The sequence below is a fragment of the Nicotiana tabacum genome, chromosome 12 (genome assembly GCF_000715075.1).
Source record: "Nicotiana tabacum cultivar K326 chromosome 12, ASM71507v2, whole genome shotgun sequence".
In the NCBI taxonomy this organism is placed as follows: Eukaryota; Viridiplantae; Streptophyta; class Magnoliopsida; order Solanales; family Solanaceae; genus Nicotiana; species Nicotiana tabacum.
In genome coordinates, this window is record NC_134091.1 from 28,412,913 (window position 1) to 28,433,768 (window position 20,856).

A 20,856-nucleotide genomic window follows, 5' to 3' on the forward strand; every position below is an offset into this window, starting at 1 on the left:
CTACGTGGTGATTCACCAGTTGAAGGAACCAGATTCACTACCTTTGAACGACTGCGATTACATGGTAATGGTCCAATTAAAGGCATTGAATTCAATTACTCTTCGGTAGGAATTATCTCTAATACCCTAAATGTCTGATATCTCTGTTTAATAGAAAAAAAGTATGTTAGGAAAAATAAAATAAAATAAAACTGATACGTCAATATATTAACAAAACTACATGAAAAAAATAAAAAAATAAAGAACATTAACTTACGCCATGATTACTGAAGTAATCTGCATTAAGTTCTTTAAATTTAGGCTCTCCCAAACATGGATAACGTAACATCTTGGGAACCTGAGGGACATCACTGCATTCGTCCTCTTTTAAATACTTGTCCCGAATATCTGGGAAGCGCTCATAGAACCAAACATATAATGGATATGGAAATTCGCCTATAGTATACTCAATTGCATTGGTTTTGTCCTTGTTGTCCAAAGCATATTTCATTGAGGTAATAAGCTTCTCATAAGACATATTACCCTAAAGATAATTAACACAAGCCTCATCGTCTTCAACAATAGTTGCATACTCCTTCAACATAGGTGATTCATATTTTCTTCCGAACAAAATAGACTCCACAATAAGAATTTTCATAAGCTTCACAACATTTTCATCACTCTTGCATACGTGTTTGAAATTCACATCATCCTTTTTAGTTTGATTCAGTATCATATACTCTCGAATATCCTTCAAGTTCACACCCTTAGACTTCCCAAAATAGCGCTTCAGAATCTTACTATCTTGTTTAATTAGTTTTTCAATATTATGCGATGTGATCCTCAAACCACTCATAATGTGAAAGTTTTCAAGGCTGAACGACACATCACGGCCAAAAATCTTGAAACTAATGGAATCTCGGTCATTGGTGAATACGCGAGAAAAAATCAAACAATGAATCAACTTCATGTTGCAATGGAAATTCTCCAAAGCCATGATATACCAAAATGTACCATTATTCAGCTTCTCCTGTTATGCAGAGAAAGATGCAATTAAATCCTTCAAATCGTGGTTCCCCTTTCAGTAAGCACGGCAGTTAAACCAATCTCGAAACTCATAATATCTCTCCCCTGGTTTTGTAGGTACATCAACAGAGACTGGAGGAGCTTTACGTATTCTTGGTGCTTTAGGTGCTTTAGGATATTTAGGTGCTTTAAATTCCGTAGATGCCATCTGTTGAAAATAATTACAGGTGGAAAAAAGAACTTCAGAACATTATGGCATAATTTATGTTTTACAACTTTTATAACTTCAGACCAAATCAAAAGAATCATTAAAAAAATTTAGAACAATTTGGCTTAAGTTATATTTTAAAGCCTTCTAACTTCAGACTTTATAAACTTAAGTTATTCTTGAAGTATTATAAACTTCAGACTTTAATAGCATCATCTATTTGAGTCTCAAAATTTTTAAAAATTTTAACGTCTCCAAAAATCACTGAAGAATATATAGAATTCTCATCAAAAATACAAACACAGTTTCAAAAAACCTAAAAACACTAATCGTAAAAGTAAAACCTACAAAATTAATGCACTGATCAAAGTAAAACCTAGAAACTATTTTAGCATAAATAAAAAATAAAAAATGATTCAACTAAGATTACTATCAACAATAGCAAAAAAACCCGAAAATTAAATCATAAAAATAATCCAAATTAAAACTCCATAGACAATTAATGCAATGTACAAAAGAAATCATTAAAATCGTACATGTGATTATACTTAATTTTGTTGGAGATGAAACAGTTGCAAAACCAAGCAGAATGCAAATGGCGAAAACCGTTTGATTTCAGACAAGAATAAAAAACCGCGAAGAAGGGGAGAGAGAGAGAGAGAGAGAGAGAGAGAGAGAGAGAGAGAGAGAGAGAGAGAGACAGAGACAAGAGAATGTCGTATACTTGGAGAGAAAGTAGTCTTTTATTACATAAGGGCAAAATCGCCTTTTTAAAATACTTTTAACAAAAAACCGGGTACGAATGCAAGCGGAAAAATAAAATGGGTACAAGTTAAAAAGGGGCGACCAAATATGGCGTCCCATGCAATTTTTACCCTTAATTTTAACATTGCATTATATAGTTTTAAGATGTAAGTATTAGAATTTGAACTTACGTTAATTGGTTGTAGCCTAGAAAGGATAGTGACATCACTCAATCGGTAGATAAACTAAAAAGCCTAATTAATATTTTTGTGAGAAATTTTCATAAACCACTATAATTTAGAGCCTAGTAACTATAGTTTAGCTAATTACCATTCGTAGCTACTATTCAATGCTTATTAACTTGTATCACTTGTATTCAAACGCGCAACGAATACAATCTGTGTCAAATGTATTCATTCATGCAACAAATACAACGTGTATCAATTGTATTCATTCGCGCAGTTGTATTCATTCGTGCAACGGATACAATATGTAACTTGTATCGACTGTATTTATTCGCACAACGAATACAACAAAGGCGAAATACAGAAATACAGAGAAAAATAAAATGTTTTCAATGAGAGTCAGACTCAAGACCTCCGCTAACTAAGATTGCGCTCTAACCAACCAAGCTACAAGAGCTTGTTGCAATTGGTTTCATTTCAAAACAATTAATCTCTTATTTCATGGATTTGCTATGAAAATTCAAATACAACTACAAATGGTAAATTTGCTGAAAATTTAGTTAGGAATGATAAATAGAATTTAAATGTTTGATGTGTTGCGTAATTTTCCCTATTTTTGTTGTGTGTCGTGATAAGAAAGACCCAATAACTATCGTCCTTTGTTTAACCGTGACCCAGGATTATGTGTTTGTATCTATATAATGTTCCCTTTCCGCCATCACATTAAAGGCCAAACTAGAAGTAATCTGCAAATAGGACGGCGCAATGATCAATTACTCCAGCGCAAGTAATTTAGTTTGCAAATAGGATAGCATAATGATCGATTATTCTATTGCTAAATCATAGATAAATCAATTACTGCAGCTTCCTTAGTGCCTACAGTTCCAAAACTATGGTAAAGGAACTTATCAGAAAATTTTATTGGATTATATCATTTGCGAACAGGGGAGCAACGTGTACGGAGTCTGATCTTCATTGTCACAATCATTGTTAACTTGCCGGGATTTTCAAGGTATTCAATTCAAAATTATAACTTGTTTTACCATAACAGAACCACGAGGTGATCAGTACTATAAATTCATTGCTCCCTCTAAGTAATATTTCATCCACAACAAAGATATAGAATCAATAGAAATGGCCAGCTTGACATTCAATTGGAATCTTGCTTTTGCAGCTCGACTAGTGTTGGTAAGTTTTGCTTCTCAAGCCACATCTCGCGACTTGTATGAAGCTGCCTCGATGGTCCAGAAACACGAGCAGTGAATGAGTCACTTTGGGCGGGTGTACAAAGATGATGTAGAGAAGGCTAAAAGATTCAAAATATTTCAGGACTGTTGAGTACATTGAATTTATTAACAAAGCTGGGACTCGACCTTACAAGTTAGGCATTAATGAATTTGCTGATTTGAGCAATGAAGAATTCAGAGACACTTGCAATGGATACAAAATGACTTCTCATCAACAGTTGTCAAAAACCACATCATTCAAGTATGCAAATGGGACTGCTCCAGCTACTATGGATTGGAGAACGAAAGGGGCTGTTACTGGAATTAAGGACCAAGGGCAATGCGGTAAGCTAAAACAAACGTTCATAACATCCTTTAAATGAATGTGCATTAATAATATCTTATAACATAATAATGTACGTAGGATGTTGTTGGGCATTTTCTGCTGTTGCTGCTACAGAAGGAATAAACAAGATCAAGACAGGTAAGTTGATCTCTTTATCGGAGCAAGAATTGGTGGACTGTGACACAAGTTCGGATATGGGATGTGAAGGAGGTCTTATGGATGATGCTTTTAAATTCATAATCAAGAACAATGGGCTTACTACTGAATCCACTTACCCATATGAGGGAACTGATGCTACTTGCAAACCGGCAAAGAGTCTAACCATGCAGCCAAGATCACAGGTTACGAAGATGTTCCAGCCAACAGTGAATCCGCTTTGCTCAAAGCAGTTGCCAACCAACCAATATCCGTGGCCATTGATGCTAGCGGATCAGATTTTCAATTCTATTCAAGCGGTGTTTTCACCGGAGAATGTGGAACTGAGTTAGATCATGGTGTCACTGCAGTTGGTTATGGAAAAACTAGTGATGGAACTAAATATTGGCTAGTGAAGAATTCATGGGGAACAAGTTGGGGTGAGTGTAAAGATTAATGATGTGCACCCTTATCATATAATTTATGTCTGTGTATCTAGAGTCTAAGTATGTTACGGACTCGCAGTTTGTATATTGCAAGTGTTGAACAAAAGCTTGTATATATGTAAAAATATTTGTAATACGATTTATGAAATTCTTGCATCACTTGATCATTATCAATAAGTCGCCCCCATATTGTTACCACCATTTGGGTTTACCACCGTGTCACTTGGTAGTACCCCCTTAGGACGAGAATTTAGAGTTTGAGAGATTTGCCACATTTGAACTTCTAGGTTGTGGATTGATGTGTTGTGTGAGGTAAGTTGGGCATCCGAATCGAAATTCTTTTCCATCATTTGCTTAAACATACTTTCAATATGCCCCATCTCATTGCTTGAAGAACTTGAACCATAGGAAGGATAAGGAGGTGGGTTGTTCGGTTGTTGGTACATTGGGGGCCTTTGAAAATCTGACCCCCGGTTGCTTTGATTGTCACTCCATCCACCTTGATTGTTGCCTCCCCAATTTGCTTGGTTGTTTCAACTCCAATTTCCTTGATTGTTGTTGTTATGCTAATTCTCTTGATTTTTTGAGTTCCAATTGCCGTGATTGTTTTGTGATCGCCATTGTCGTTGGCTTGGGCCTTGGAAGTTGTTTCTTTGCTGATGAAAATTATTCACATATTGCACTTCCTTTTCTTGTTCATTATAGGAATCATCTTGCCCAAAACCATCATCATCTTGCACATAGTTCATCACTCGAGTTTGCACTTGTGGACCCTTGGTCCTCTTTTTGTTCACCATCATGTTCACTCCCTCCATAGCATTGACTTTCTTAGGAGCTTGGACTTAGTTTAGTTGAGCTTTTTCTAGTTGAGTCATGGTAGTGGTCAATTCGACAACGGCTTGCTCATGGTCTTATAATTCTTTGTGAAGGTGGATCATATTCGGATCACCTTGTGGAACATTGACCCGGGATTGCCCAGCCGACGACGCTTCCGCCATCTCATCCAAGATTTCATGCGCCTCTATATAAGGCGTAGTCATACCGTTCCCACCAGCTAGTTGATTCACTACACATTGGTTGGTTGTGTTAATCCCATGATAGAAGGTTTGTTGAATCATGTTTCCGTCATATCGTTGTTGGAACATTCCTTAACCATTGTCCAATAGCGCTCCCATATTTCGTGTACTGGTTCATTAGGCTCTTCCTTGAATGCCAAGATCTCATCTCGAAGTGTAGCCATATACCAGGGAGAGAAAAACTTAGCAATGAACTTGTCACGCCCCAAACTAGGGGAGGCACGACTGGCACTCGATACTGTATTCGATCGACTTAGCCACTAAACATACTAGCTAACTAGACTGGGGGCCCAACAGATCGGGCAGCACAACATCTGAAATACTAAGCCTGGACCGTAAGGTTATGACATGAATAACAATAAGCCATATAAACATAGGTAGACAAGCCAAAATAATAAAATACTAGCTGGCTGACGAGGCCGCGACTGAAGACATACATGCCTACACACCTATATATACATGCCAAGCCTATGGGCTGGAGACTGAAAGCAGCAAAAAGAAACCCAGAATATTGTGTCCACAATAGCCTCTAAGAGTGTCATAAGCACTGTCGGGATAAGGCCCCAACTATACCCAAACTGTACAACAAAAGTAACCATCCTATGAAAGCTCCAGGAAGAGGTGGAGCTTACCAACTCACAGCTGAACCCCGAAATCCTAGCGGAGGGGTCGATCAGAGTCCCTACCTGGACCTGCACGCACGAAACAAAAATGCAGTGTCCCCAGGCAACGGGACATCAGTACGAATAAAAATGTACTGGTATGTAAGGCAGAAAGTAGAATCATACATAGCTGATGTAAAAAGGTAATAAAGATACCACCTGACACTGAAACTCTGATAGCCTCCATGGCCGACATCCGACCTCATAGTAATAAAATATGCATGGTATGCTCGTGTAATCGTATGTCGTGAATACATATATATTGATGTAAATGCATGACATTCCCAACAAAATGCTAGCAATGGCAGTCTCTCCCGGTAGCTAACCGGTATCATATTGCCAACCTGTGGCCATCTGTACAATATATATAGTCTTTCGGGCAAATAGGCCCCTTACCTCCGATTATAGCTCGAAGTCCATGCATAATATGTCATGTATGATATGAACTTTGAATGCACATAATAGGCCATAATAAGAACTTAGCCAACCTTGGCTCATTGGTACTCTTATTCTCATAATCTCATAATCACCTTCGTATCGCATACAAATGTCTCGTGGAACCTCATATCTTTTTTAATAAGTTTGAAAACTTAACTCGACTTTTAGAAAGATAACTTAACTCTGAATATGTTCATAAAAAGCTTAAGGTGCTTCACTTAGTCCTTATACCTGATTTCTTGATAATTAGTAAAAGAAAGTATTTCAAAAAAAATCAAATATTTTAGTAGTTTAAACGTAAAAATTATATTTGAGAATTTTGAAATCGACGTGTCACTTTAGAGATTTTAAAATACACTTTAACAAGGAAGAAGGACTGATCGCAAATACTAAATGCCTTTATTTTTAAGTCACACAATCCAAAGACGAATAAGAATTCATATATATGGACATATATTTAAGAAAGCAGACAAAATGACATATATAGATGTCGAATACCCTTTTTAACCAAACGAGTGGAACATCAACCTAATAGCATCATGAAAATACTTCAGCTACGATACCAATGCCTTTCACAGAAGGTCTTTCTAGCAACAGAATAGTAAAATATCACATTTGGCGTCTTAGGAATTTTTCAAAATTCGTGCTAAAAGGAAGGACGAAGCTTAGCCTTAACATACCTCTCCAACGAACGTCCGAATGCCTGTAGTTCCTTCATGAAAGTTGTTCCTTACGTCCTAAGCTTCGAAACCACTATATATATGCAGCTTATACGCACATATAAACAGTTCATAAATGAGTTTAAATCGGCAGATTTTCCATATGACCCTAACTTGACGAAACGCCCGTAGAACTTTGTAAAAACGATCATAAAAGAGTCCCAAGATGATTACCTTGGCAAACCAAGTATAAATCCTGAAGAACCAGCAAGAACAACAATTTTCTATCTTCCAAAAATAGCTCCAAACACAGCTAATAGAAGGTGAAATGATTGCAAAGTGTAGAGATTGCGCTTCTAGGCACGGGGGAAAACTTTAACAATAGAAATCATTAAAAATGCACCTTAATCATTCAAGAATACCATGAAACCCTCTCTTAAGCTTTCTCACTGTTTTGGGACGAAGATGAAATATTTTGGGGTCTTAAAAGTCGGATTTTCCGACTTATACCACTTGTTTGACCCGGTTCGCGACCCGATTTCAGTCCGGACAGTACGCGGTAAAACAGTCATAACTGTTTACTCCAATGTCGGTTTGATGTGAGCTTTCTTTGGTTGCAAACTAGACTCGTAGACCTTCGATTTGGTAGGTTGTGGGTCTCACGACTCTTTATATATTGGGAGAAATGATCTGATATATTTGACCTAAAGTTTAGAAAATTTATTAGAGAAATTTACGATAACTTTTGCCGATCTTTATTTCGCAACTTGCTTGACTCCAAAACTTAACATGTGACCAGTGTGATATTATAATACCTTATAACATATTATTCTTAGCATATTATACACTCTTAGTCTTATCCCACAGGTGCAAGTAAACTTAAACCTTCCGAACGCGCGGGGTGCTACCCGAGCCATTTCTTTAACCATGAACCTTTGTTTAAGGGATTCCTTTGACTTAAAGCTTTAGTTTAGTTCCTTGATATTACCACACATTTTCAGTCTTATTCTTCCAATGTGCTATACCCAATTATATATACCTAATATAACCATGCCACGTTACGTATATTACGTAAGAGAAGAGAGAAACACCTAGGGTCTTACAGAACTTTTCTGTCAACTCATCCCAAGTGTGAATTGAATGGTTCGGCAATCATTCTAACTAATCTAAAGCTTTCCCCCATAGAGAGAAGGGGAAAAGCCTTAGCCTCAATGCATCCTCAGAAACATTAGTTTTCCTTCTCCCCCAACATGTATCCACAAATCTCTTCAAATGTTTATAAGAATTTTGAGTTGGAGCACCAGTAAAGAAACCTTGTTGCTCAAGCAAAGTGAGCATCACATTAGTTATTTAGAAGTTGTCCGCCCTAATACGGGGAGGGACTATTGCACTAGCATAACTGTCATGACCCAAAATCTAACCATGGTCGTTATGGCGAAGATCGTATTACAAGGCAAGCCTACTTCCCAAAATATTACTACTAAACCGATTATAAGAATTTAATAAAATATTTCCAACATTTAAATTTTTTTATAAACTAAATCAACTCTAAATATAATTATAGAAATATGAAAAATGAGCCCCAAACATCGGGGTGTCACTAAGCCATGAGCGTCTAAAATTATAAACTAAGATATATAAACTGTCTAACTATCCAAAAGAAGAAATGACAAAAGGAGTAACAAGGTCCTGCGTACGCTAGTAGCTACCTTGCAATCTCCACAGATAGCCATCATAAACTCAACGATCGCTGCGCTCTAACTCACCTGGATCTGCACATAAAGTGCAGGGTGTAGTATGAGTACAACTACCTCAGCAAGTAACAGAAATAACTAAGGAACTGAGCAGTAGTGACGAGCTAAGTAAAACAATCCAATTATTTATTTTCACAATTTAAAAATAAACAAGTAAATTCCATAACTCAGTAAATGCCACAAAGAAGTTTAACTGATAAATGCAACAACAACACAAATAAATACAACCTCACAGCAGTGTCACTCCATCACTCATCACTCGCACTCAGAACTCAATACTCAAAACACTCAACACTCTGCGCTCACTGGGGTGTGTACAGACTCCGGAGGGGCTCCCAAAGCCCAATAGCTAAGCACGGACAACTCACGTGCCATCATATCAATACATGGATCCGCATGGTCAACTCACGTACTACGCGAATAACTCACGCGCTATGGTATCAATACCTGGACCCGCACAGTCAACTCATGTGCTACGCGGACAACTCACGCGCTATGGTATTAATATCCTCACAACCAGGCCCTCGGCCTCACTCAATAATGTACCTCACTAGCCTCACCATCATCAACAATAAGGGAACACATTCCACATCAAGTATCACCGCATATTAGCAATTCATAGAGACTGAGGTAAACATTTATAATAATTTCTATGACTGAGTACAAATAATGTGAGCATGAATAAAGCCTAAGCATGATCTCTAACATGAAGGCAAACAAGTTCAACAACAAATAAACACATAACCACAGATAATAGTCATTAGGCCCCACAGCCTTACGGGACGGACCAAGTCTCAATCCCTCGCGGTGCACACCCACACGCTCGTCACCTAGCGTGGGTATCACTTCCAAACAATCACATGATGTCAAATCTCCGAGTTTATACCCTCAAAGCCAGAGTTAAAACTGTTACTTACCTTAACATCATAAAATCCTACTTCGGGATGGCATCGTCTCTGGACTCGATCTCCAAAAGCTTTGAATTTATTCACAATCAATACAATACCATCAATATATGTTAATGGAATGAATTCCACAAGAAAAACTATCAAATTATGCCAAAAATCCGAAACCGACCAAAACCCGACCCCCGGGCCCACGTCTCAAAATTAGTCAAAAATGGCAGAATAATAAACATTGTCCTCTCCCGAGTCTAACCCTACCAAATTCATCAAAATCCGACATCGTTTGGTCCTTTAAATCCTTAAATTACTCTCCAAATATTCCAAGCTCTAACCCCTCATTTTCACTAATTACCATGATTAAATAACAGAAAATCACCATATATACAAGTATTAGGGCTCAAGTAACTTACCTCAATGAAACCCCATTGATTCCCCTCTTCAAATCTCTCCCAAAATTGAAACAGAGTTCTATCGGGTATGAGGCTAATTGCCGGTGCTGGGTTGATTTCGGGTAGCTATTGGGATTAGAAATGTTATTAAGGGCCTATGTGTGGTGTGTTATGTTGTATGGTTGTACCTTGTGGGTGCAGGCATGAGTTGGTGCAGCTGGTTGAGACTGATACCGGATATAGATTTAGGAATTAGATCTTTTGTAAATGAATAGAAGGTGAGAATTTGGGGTATGAGGCTTATCGGTGTAGGTAGAAAGGCTAAATTGCAGTTGATATGGTGTGGTCAGGCTTATGTAGATTGGGGTGATGTGGGATCATCCGCGGGTGTATGTTAGAAGTGTTCTTTCAGTGATTTGATGAGTTCGAGGCGAATCTTGGCACGTTCGAGGACGAACATTTATTTTAAGAGGGGGAGAATGTAACGACCCGACCGGTCGTTTTGATAATTTAAGCTCTGTTCGGCGGCATAAGGACTTGATCAGCTTCACATTATGTATATCGACCTACGCGCATGGTTGGATTAAGTTGCCGGATAATTCAGAGTCGAATTGGAAGAAGGATTCTAGTTTTGGAAGCTTAAGCGGTGAGAATTTGATCGGAATTTGACTTTTTGTGCAAACGGCTCCGGAATGAGTTATGGATGATGTCAGCAACTTCATATGTTGATTTTGTGCTTAGGAGAACGTACAAGATGTGTTTTGGAGGTCCGTAGTAGATTTAGGCTTGAATTGGCGAAAGTTAGATTTTTGGCGATTTCGGTCGGCAGTGGAAACTTTTATATCGAGCCCAGAATGGAATTCCGGAAGTGGCTGTAGTTTCGTAGTGACATTTGTGACATGTGTGTGAAATTTGAAGTCATTCGGACTGATTTGATGTTGTTCGACATCGTTTGTAGAATTTGGAAAATTTTAAATTCTTAGGCTTGAATCTGTGCTTAATTCATGATTTTGCTATTGTTCGATGTGGTTTGAAGGCTCGACTAAGTTTGTATAGTGTTTTAGGATTGGTTGGTATGTTTGGTTGAGGTCCCGGGGGCCTCGGGTGTGTTTCGGATGCTTAACAAAATGAAATTTGGACTTAGGAAAATCTGGTGCCTTTGCTGGTTCTGGTGTTTCGCACCTGCGTAAGGGAGGCCGCAGGTGCGAGAGCCGCAGGTTGGAGCCCATGTACGGGCATTAGAGTAAGTATTCATACTCGGAAGAATACTTAGGCTATTATATGCATAAAGTCGACTGTTAAGCATAAAGTTATAACGTTTCCCATATTCGTACCTTTGTTGAGAACTATCTAGGGTATACTTGAGGTAACAAAGAAGATGATTCCCTAAATAAACAGGGTAGTTACTAATTCTGCGTAAAATTGCCGTTTTGAAGTGTGATAGCATACTTTGCACATGCTTGCACTATGGCGTGCTATTTATACCAGTCCAAGAGCATGATATGCTGGGACTGAAGGCCTGTGACTATGCCGGGCGATTCATATTATTGGTACGTGAGTTGTCCGTGCCGTGTGTGGGAATTTTATTTCTATGATAATTTATCCGATTTATTAATTTCCTTCCTCTACAATTGTGCACATGCGCCTACGGTTATCCTCTTCACGAAATTTGAGGAGTTGGTTGTAACAGTGCAGTTGTGGTGGTGCTTGTTGAACTTGCAATACGGTTCTCTTCCTTGAGACATCTCCCATATTTGGGTACACGAATTATGCAATTGTGGCTTAAGTTATATTGATGTGGTGTGTCTGTGGGATAATTGTGTTTAATAATATAAGGTTATTGGACCTGGAATGGGTACTGTCAGGTTTGATTACGGTATATTCGGGAGGATAATATTGAAAGTCTGCTTAGGAGGTGATTATGGTTTTGGTCAGGGCGAGAGAGCTATGTGGCTAGTTGATCTGATGAGTGGTTATGAGTTTTGATTATTTCTTTCATCATTGGCAGAGTACCAAGGTTTTGGAATGAGGTTCTGTTGAATGCGGGGTTTTATACTAGTACTTGGTTGGTTTTGAGTAGTTACTGTGATCAGGAAATGTGTTGCGAGTATGTGAATAGTGTAGTATGTTATGTGATTATATCTGGGATTATGGTTATGTCTTGATACAGCTTGTTCAGACTTATAAGGTGTAGATGTGAGATTTAGATCTTGAAAAGAATTCTTGGCATTAGAAACTGGGCTCCAAGTTTTGGACTAAGGTTAAATTATGATTTTCAGTTGTGTTATGTTGTCAGGCCTATATAAAATAGGGTGACGTGGGATCACCCCCAGGTATGTGCATGGTAAAGAGGAACAATGATTTAAAGGCTTAGGAACAACTCTTGGCACGTTCGAGGATGAACATATGTTTAAGTGAGGGAGATTGTAACGACCCGACTGGTCGTTTTGAGCATTTATGCTCCTTCCAACTATTTGAAGTCTCGAATAACTTCCTACGAGGTATTATTACTTGTGTGAATTATTGGTTTTGGTTTTAAGGTATTTCAGAGTTAGCTTGGAAGAATGATTTTTCATGTTGGAAACTTAAGTTGAAATAGTTGACCGGATATTGACTTATGTATTAACGACCTCGGAATTTAATTATGATGATTGTAATAGCTCTGTATGGTGATTTTGGACTTAGGAGCGTGTACGGAAAATTATTTGGAGGTCCGTAGTGGAATTAGGCTTGAAATGCTGAAAGTTGAATTTTGAAAAGTTTGATCGGGGGGTTGACTTTGTGATATCGAGGTCGGAATCTGATTCTGGAAATTTAAATAGCTTCGTTATGCCATTTATGACTTGTGCGCAAAATTTGAAGTCATTCCGGATTGATTTGATGTATTTCGGCACAAGATATAGAATTTGAAAGTTCAAAGTTTATTAGGCTTGAATTGAGGTGTGATTCATGATTTTAGCGTTATTTGATATGATTTGAGGCTTCGAGTAGGTCCGTGCTATGTTATGGAACGTGTTGGTATATTTTGTTGAGGTCCCGAGGGTTTTGGGTGTATTTTTGGATCATTGGTCGAGAAATTTATAAAGTTAAGAAATTTGGGAGTTTGGCCATGGTCAATATCGGGTCAAGGCTGTAAGGCCCCGTACAAATTTTAACCAAAAACTCGGGGTTTCGCGGTGTCAATATAGATTGCGGTTCGTACTTTTTGGATTGAACAGTAGCCTACGAACATAGAGGAAATTATTTCACAGAAGAACGCGTTTATGCGGCCCATTATGCGGCCGCATAATCACTCTGCGGATCGCATAATAGCCGCAGAGTGAAGCAGAAAATTTGACCAATTTAAGGTCACCTTTGCGGTCGATTATGCGATCGCATAATCGATATGCGGACCGAATATTGGTCGCATAAACCCTCTTGGGTTTTTGCGGAGGGAGTTCTGCGGTGCATTATGCGACCGCAGAACAAGTATGCGGTTGCATACTGGTCGCATACCTGGGCCGAAAGTTTAGGCCCCCGAGGGCCATTTCTGTGGTCACTTTGCGGACTACATAACCATTATGCGGTCGCATATTAGACCGCAGACCTGTGTCGGGGCACCCCTTTTTCTTAATTTAAAACCCGATCCCCATTCCATTAAAACACCCCTTTAGTCTATTTTAAGCTCATTTATGATATTTCTAGAGTGAGAGAGAGAGGGTTCTAGAGGGAGGGCCTAATTTTCATCAATTAATCTTTAACCATCACTCAAAGCTTTGGAAATATTCAAGTAGAGCACCAAATTCTTCATCCTAAAAGGTATGACTTCATCACCCCAGATCTTAATTTCAAGCATAACTATAATGGGGTATTAGTGTGATACTTCATGGGTATGCGGGTGGTTCATCTTGTATGCATGTGATAAAAAGTGTGGGAAAAATAAAAAGTGAACTAGAACCATGAATGTTTTCCTAATTTTGGGTTCAATTTATATATTGCTAAAATAGATTGAGGTTGCTAAGGGTTCCGGATAATTGTAGAGTCTAAAAAAGCGCAATTGAGGTATGTATGGCTAACTCTCTTGTTCTTAGAATCGAACTCCTGGTGTCCGAATAATTGGTGTAAGTTCTGACTTGATCATACTAGAATTGTTTGCCTTAGTGTTTTGGATTGAAAGATTCATGTTCCCTAATTATTTTAGATGGTTACCATGCCATCATGCTATTTGAGAATATAATTATGATTTTCCAAGCTCCTTCCCTTATGTGTGAAATGCCTTATGTGATGGTACTTATCGACATGAATGATGATGTTATTTGAACGAATAAAAAGGGAAAGACTTGAATTGTAAAATGTGCCCAAGTGCCAAGAACTATTTAATAAATGAGGTTGTTTGTGCCATGTAACGAAGGATGGGAAGGAAATGTGAATTGAGTGAACAGTTGAAAGAGGTTATGTCTCAAGTGAGATGGCTTAGCCAATCGGGCCGAGATCGGATGCCATGCAGTACACATGGTGGCATTTGTGTTGGAATTATTGATTTGCATTGTGGATATGGATATGTCTCACTTGAGATGGCTTAGACGGTCGGGCCGAGACCGGACTCCGTGTAAAAACACGGTGGCATTATGAGTTGTGGCTTTGGAACTAAAGATTATTAACCTAAAAAGATGGAAGAATTGAATTGGAAACTATGTGATCCTTACTTGGTATTTCTTTGTATTTATATGAAGTACTTATTGATTATTATGACTGCCTTCTCTTTGTTTCACTGTTCATTCTACTAAGGTTGGTGTTTGCCTTACATACTAGTACTATTCGACAGTACTAATGTCCCTTTTGCTGAGGGTGCTACATCTTTGAATGGATGCAGGTGGTTCCATCGCAGATAGTGCCGATCGCAGATACTGGTGCTCTCTTTCTCTCCTCACAGCAGTCTTGGTGATCCCCATTTCTCCCAAGGGTCATGTAGTCCTTCTTTTGTATAAGCTTTCATATTTTGAGGTATAGCCGAGGCCTTGTTGCCGGCATTGTCATGTTGCTCTTTTGTACCCTTAGAGGCTCCATAGACATTTATGTGGGTCATGTATGTATGTTGGGGTGGTCGTTGGATCGAATTGTATTTTGGAAACTCAACTATGGCATAATGTATATAAGTAAAAATGAACTAGCAATGTTTATATATTTATATAACTGATCTCTCCCCTGTTTTACAAATGGTGATGCGATCCATTCTTGGATTATGAATGAGTCGGGTAGGAAAGGTTCCGAATGAGTTTCAGGATGAGTTTTGAGTGAGTCCGGGCATTTCGGCACTCTAATATTGTTCTAGCACTTTCGGGGACGCAGACCGCACATTTTTGGGCGCTGAGGCGAAGAAGGGACGCAGACCGCGCATTTTTGGGCGCTGAGGCGAAGGAGGGACGTAGACAACAACATCATTTGAAAATCTGTAGAGAAAGTTATGACCAAAATACTAAAGCCTGGAAGTGCAGCCCCAACAATTTCGCGGCCGCACCATTTTTTTGCGACCGCGGGACCTGGGGCGCGACCGCGCTTGGAATTTCGCTGACCGCGAAATTGGAGTTTAGAGGATGTACTATATATCCGAGGTTTAGGTTGTTATTTCACATTTTGGACTTAAGGAGCTCGGTTTGTGGCAATTCTTCATGGATTTTTTAAGATTCATCGAGATACGTGATTCTAACTCGAATTCGGTTAATAATCATGAATATATCAATGATTTCATCATCTAATTATTACTTTAAGGTGGAAATTTGGGAAAAATTGTAGAAACTTCATAAAATAATTTTTTGAGATTTGAACATCGATTCATATTCGGATTTGAGTGAAATTAGTATGGTTGAACTTGTAATTGGATGGGCTGTCGGATTTTGTTAGTTTAGTCAGATTCCAAGACGTGGGCCCCACGGGTGATTTTTGGGGCGTAATTTCGGATTTTGTGGAAATATTAGTATTTTGATATGGAATTAATTCTTATAAATTTTGTGGGTTGAATCAAATTAATTATGACTAGATTCGAGCCGTTTGAAAGTTGATACGTGCAGAGTGGAATTGCTGGAACATTGCTTAGCTTGCTCGGCATTGGATTTGGCTTGTTTGAGGTAAGTAACTCTTCTAATCTTGGAGTTGAGGGTATGAACCCTGAATTTATGTATTTCGTAAATTGTTGGGAGGTGATGCACATGCTAGGTGACGGACGTGTGGATGTGCACTATAGAAATTGTGACATAATTATTTCTATGGAATTTTGTAGTTAAATGATCTTGGAATTTTCCATGCGGTTTTATGAGTTAAAGAAATTGAGTTAAAAAGCATATTAAAATCATGTTGAGGCTATGTGCCAGTAATATTGGAACCCACAGGGGTCATATTGTTGTGAATTATTTATTTTGAATCGAAAATTCATACTCATTCATATTCATTTCATTGCATATCATATCTCAGTCTCTATTGTTATTTATTGATACATCATATCATCATTATGGGCTATTCTTATGACATTGTGAGCCTATGAGAGAGAGACTAGAGAGATTGATGACTGAGGGAGGAGAAGGGCCTGATTGTGAAGATATTTGTTTGGGATCGGGCTGCACGCTGCCAGAGGCCATGTTGGCTTTATATATATTATACTATTGCACGTGAGTTGGACGTGCAATACGTGAGTTGGCCATGCGGATCCATATATTATACTATTGCACGTGAGTTGGTCATGCAGCACGTGAGTTGGCCGTGCAGATCCAGATATTATTATAGCACGTGAGTTGTCCATGCAACACGTGAGTTGTCCGCGCGTGAGTTAGCCGTGCGGATCTAGAAATTTATATTATGGCATGTGAGTTGTCCGTGCTTATAGCGCTTGGGCTGTAGGATCCCCTCATGAGTCTGTACACACCCCCAGTGAGCGCAGTCGACTATAAAACAGGGATCGGGCTGTACGCCGCAACAGGTATTATATAGCGCTGAGTGATTGAGTGTGCTGAGCATAGTGAAAGAGAATACGAGACAGTGAGATTGAGTACTCTGAGAGTGTGAGTACATGAGTACAATCTCTGAGATACATTGCATTGACATGCACACATGACATACATGCATAGAGATATGTTTTCCTCATGCTGTACGGTATCATATTATTCATGATTTCTCACACATGTTGACAGATGGGCATAGTGATGCATTTGTTTTACACTGATTATCTGGAAAGAAAATGAGACATTTTATTTATTATTGAAAGGATTTTGGAAAAATTACTGTTTTCAAACTTATTCATATTTTTGGTAACTTCGGTAAATGATTTGGGTTTTCACTGATGTACTTGAAGGGCAGAACTATTTTCAGAAGTCACGATTTAGGTGAGCATTTATTCTTTGAGTTACTTCTGGTATTACTTATTTTATATTGTTATGAACTATTGTTGGTTATGAAAGTTGGACTTTGACCGTGGTACAAGCTCGTCACTACTTTCAACTTAAGGCTAGGTTTGTTACTTACTCAGTACATGGGGTCGGTTGTACTGATACTACACTTCTGCACATTGCGTGCAGATATTGGCTGTCGTTGTTGCTGTGTTCGATGGTTTCCAGATTTGAAGATGTACCTGCGTTCCGATTTTTGTTGCCTCTTGTTCATGGTAGCCTTAGATTCATGAAAACTCTATTTATGTACTTTTCAAACAGATGATGTATTATTTCATACCAGCTTTGTATACTCTATTCTTAGAAGCTTATGATTTGAACTACCAGTTCTTGGGAAAATGTAATGGTTTCATATATTTTCTTTAATAATTGTCTTGTTAAATTACATTGGAATTGGATAGTGAATAGTTGGCTTACCTAACGGGTTAGATTAGGTGCCATCACGACTAGTTGGATTTTGGGTCGTGACAACTAACGTACCAATGACTGATCTTATACAAAAGTTAGAGCAAATAAAGGCTGATTGGGAAAGAGTCAGACCACAGGTTTTTGCTGATAAATCATTCCAGAATAGGCTGAAACTCGAACACAGTTATGAAGGTTATTCGACATCGTTCGACAAGGTTTTGCAGCAGTTTGATTCTTTTAAATTTTCTATCAGGGATGACTATGCCAAGATGGAAAATAGTTTGAAGAGTCCTCCTTATCTTATGGACAAAGTAATAATTTGTCATGACCCAAAATCTAACCATGGTCGTGATGGCGCCTATCATGTTTCAAGGCAAGCCTATTTCCCAAAATATTACTACTAAATCGATTATAAGAATTTAATAAAACATTTCCAACATTTGAATTTTTCATAAACTAAATCAACTCTAAATATAATTATAGAAAATATGGAAAAGAGCACCAAACATCGGGGTGTCACTAAGTCATGAGCGTCTAAAACTATGAACTAAGATATATAAATTGTCTAACTGTCAATACAGTCCAAAAGAAGAAATGATAAAAGGGGTAACAAGGTCCCGCGGACGCTAGCAGCTACCTTGCAGTCTCCAACGATAGCCGGCCTGAACTCAACGATCACCGCATTCTAACTCACCTGGATCTGCATATAAAGTGCAGGGTGTAGTATGAGTAAAACCGACTCATTAGTAACAGAAATAACTAAGGAACTGAGTAGTAGTGACGAGCTAAGCAAAACAGTCTAATTATTTATTTTCACAATTTACAATAAACATGAATAAATAGGTAAATTCCATAAAACCAACAAATGCCACAAAGTAATTAACAGGTAAATGCAGTAACAACAAAAGTAAATGCAACCTCATAGCAATGTCACTCCATCACTCAGCACTCGGCACTCAATACACTCAATACTCAATAGGTACCTGCGCTCACTGGGGGTGTGTACAGACTCCGGAGGGGCTCCCAAAGCTCAAGCGCTAAGCACAAACAACTCACGTGCTGCACGGACAACTCACGTGCCATAATTTCAATCCCTGGATCTGCATGGTCAACTCACATGCTACGCGGACAACTCACGCGCTATGGTATCAATACCTAGATCCTCACGGACAACTCACGTGCCTCAATCAAATACCTCACAACAGGCCCTCGGACTCACTCAGTCATATACCTTTCTAGCCTTACCATCATCAACAAATAAGGGAAACACAGCCCACGTCAAGTATCACATCATATCAGCAAAATAATAGGGACTGAGATAAACATGTACAATAATATCTATGACTGAGTGCAATTAATTTGAGCATGAATAAAACATAAGCATGATATCTAACATGAAGGCAAACAAGTTCAACAACAAATAAACACATAACCACAGATAATAGCCATTAGGCCTTACAGCCTCTCGGGACGGACCAAGTCTCAATCCCTCACGGTGCACACCCACACGCTCGTCACCTAGCATGGGTATCACTTCCAAACAACCATGTGATGTCAAATCTCCGGGTTTATACCCTCAAAGCCAGAGTTAAAACTGTTTATTAACTTAACAACATAAATATCCTACTCAGGGATGCCCTCGTCTCTGGACTCGGTCTCCAAAATCTCAGAATCTAACCAAAATCAGAATACTAATATCAACATAGGCTAAAGAATCGAATTCCACAATAAAAATTACATAAATAGGCCAAACCTCCGAAATCGGCCAAAACCCGGTGCCCGGGCCCACGTCTCAAAACTAGGCAAAAATGACAGAATAACAAACCTCGTCCTAACCCGAGTCTAACCATATAAAATTCGTCAAAATTGGACTCTGTTTGGTCCCTCAAATCCTCACTTAAATCTTTCCAAAACTCAAACCCTAACTCCCTCTATTTCACCCTAAACCCCTACTAATTTCATGGCTAATCAGTGGAAAAACATCATAAACTCGTGTAAATAAACCCTAGCGACTTACCTCACTGATGTCTCGTGATTCTCCCTTGAAAAACACTGCCCTAGCTCAAAAACCCGTTCAACAATGGAGGAAAAAGGGCAAACATTCGCGAAGGGTTACTTTTATAGGTTCTGCCCTAGGGGTTCCGCACTTGCGACCCTCTTCTTCGCACCTGCGCAGCCGCACCTGTGGTCCCAGGTGCGCGCGCATCAACAGTCACTTAAACGCCAAGCTTCGTGCATGTGCAACCTCCTTCGCACCTGCGGGCTTACAGGTGCGATCCTCTCTTCCGCAATTGCACTCAATGCCAGGCCTCCGTTTTCCGCATCTGTGACATGCCATCTGCACCTGTGGCTCCCCATCCGCAGGTACGGCCACACCAGTAGCCTTACACCAGCAGCTTCCAGCTGCATTTCCCAACTTCCAAACTCCCCGATACTCATCCGAAATCATCCCGAACCCCTCGGGACCTCAACCAATAATTCAAACAAGTGATATACCACTACCCGAACTTAGTCGAACCTTCGGAACGCCCAAAACACCAATTCAACCTAGGATTCAAGCTTAAGAACTTCTAAACTTCCAAAATTCGCCAACGACACCGAAATCTATCAAACTACGTCCGAATGACCTTAAATTTTGCACACACATCACAAATGACATTACGAACCTTTTCCAACTTCTGAAATTCCATTCCGACCCTGATACCTAATTTTCCACTGCCGACTAAAATCGCCAAATTTTTAACTTTCGCCAATTCAAGCCTAATTCTACCACGGACCTCCGATTTACATTCCGGACACACTCCTAAGTCTAAAATCACCCAACGAAGCTAACCGAATCATAAAAATCTACATCT

The 20,856-nt window shown here is 39.0% G+C and overlaps 1 pseudogene; it reads left to right on the forward strand.

Moving 5' to 3' along the window:
- The first annotated feature begins 3,266 nt into the window (after positions 1-3,266).
- Positions 3,267-4,446, forward strand: LOC107760408 (senescence-specific cysteine protease SAG39-like; annotated as a pseudogene).
- Positions 4,447-20,856: the final 16,410 nt, after the last annotated feature.